Genomic DNA, 1,756 nt, shown 5'->3' with positions numbered 1-1,756 from the left:
AGGGGCCTTAGAACAGGGAATGTCAGGGCTGGGGAGCCTTTAGAATATGGAACGTCAGGGATGCACAGGCCCTTAGAGCTGGCAATGTCAGGTCTGGGAGGGGCCTTAGAACAAAAGATGTAGAAGCTAGAAGACTGGGATCAAACTGCTACACAGAAGCAGGCACAGGGCACCAGAGTACACAGAGCATGGGAACTAAAGTCAGGAAGACCCGAGTTCAAATCCAGCCTCAGATACTGGCTGTGACCTGGGCCAGTCACTTAGCCTGTTTGCCTCACTTTCCTCATCTGTAAAATAGGCATAATCATCATAGTAGGTTGAACTGAGGATCAAATGCTATCCGTAAAGCTCTTGGCAGGTTCTGAAGTGCTATATGAATGCTAGCTATTCTTATTATTAAACGCCAGCTGCTCTAATCGTCCTCATCACCAGCCAAAGCAGAAAGGACAGTCAGAACAGCCGAAGTCAAGACTATTGGCATACTCAGAACGGAACAGAAGGGCAGAGTGTGAAGAGAGCTAAGCTCACGGGACGTTAGCGGCTCCTCTCTCCGGGCGCAGTCTCTCATCGTCCCTGCCCCTCCCGGCTCCTCTCCCTCTCCTCTTTCTCCTTGCTCCTGTCAGCTTTTTCTTCCTCTTTGTATCTCTCTCTGCTCTGCCTATGCGCAGTTCTTCATCTCTTCCTCGGGCCCTCCTTCCTTGCTATCTCCCTTCCCTTTTCCACTCTGTCTCCTCTCTTCCCAGTACTGCTCTGGGCCATCCAATCCAAGGTGAAGTGACTGGCCTGAGGTCACACAAGGAATGCACACAGAGGCAGAGAGGAAAAGGCAAGAGAGCGAGCACGGCTGGGAGCGGGAGGGAGATGTAAGAGACCTCCCCACGTCTCTTCTGTTGCTAGAACTTTGTGCCGCAAGAAGAGGGATCATATATAGCTCTAAGATTTGCAAAGCAGTTTACAAATATTAACTCATCCTCACAACAACCCAGGAGGTAGGTGTTACTATTATCATAGCTATAAAGATGAGGATACTGAGGCAAGCAGAAGTTAAGTGACTTGCCCAGGGTCATGCATCCAATAAAGTGAGAGTGGATTTGAACTCAGATCTTCCTGACTCCAAGTCCAGCTCTCTATCTACTAGATCCCGCTGCCTCTAGTCAGCTGATGATCCATTCTTCATTTCATGGAAGCCAAAACCTGCTCTATGGATGCAGGAATGAAGACCGTCTATATGGAAGTGGACACCCGCCACAGGGAGGAAGGAAGGAGATACACAAAAACTAGCACCTACGAGGAAGTAAGTTGGGACCTACTTTATAGAAGGGAGGACCTGCTATAGGGAACCAGGAAGGTGATACACATAAGCAAGGACCTACTAGAAGTGGGGACCTAGTCTATAGAAGGGAGGCCAGAAGCAGGGATATAATACGTATAGGTATGGACCCACTTATCATAGTACGTCGGGATCTACTCCACAGAATGGAGGACCAGCTACTCAAAAACAGGGATATGATATACATGAGCCCGGATCTACTTTGGGACCTGCTAGGGAGGAGCTGCTACAGAGAAATGAACATACAGAAGCAAGGACTTGCTATAGAGGAGCGGGGACCTGCTATACAGGAGCCGAGATCTGCTATAGAGGAGTGGGGTCCTGCTATAGAGGAGCGGGGACCTGCTGTAGAGGAGCGGGGACCTGCTACAGAGGAGCGGGGACCTGCTATAGAGGAGCGGGGTCCTGCTGGAGAGGAGCGGGGAC

The 1,756-nt window shown here is 50.2% G+C and overlaps 1 protein-coding gene across 1 annotated transcript in view; it reads right to left on the bottom strand.

Moving 5' to 3' along the window:
- LOC114030913 (coiled-coil domain-containing protein 61-like) overlaps positions 1-1,756 on the bottom strand; it is a 7,502-nt gene that overhangs the window by 5,377 nt on the left and 369 nt on the right. The window lies entirely within an intron of this gene.

The sequence above is a fragment of the Vombatus ursinus genome, unplaced genomic scaffold (assembly GCF_900497805.2).
Source record: "Vombatus ursinus unplaced genomic scaffold, bare-nosed wombat genome assembly UNPS02015030.1, whole genome shotgun sequence".
Lineage (NCBI taxonomy): Eukaryota > Metazoa > Chordata > Mammalia > Diprotodontia > Vombatidae > Vombatus > Vombatus ursinus.
This window is presented reverse-complemented; position numbering and strand designations above follow the sequence as displayed.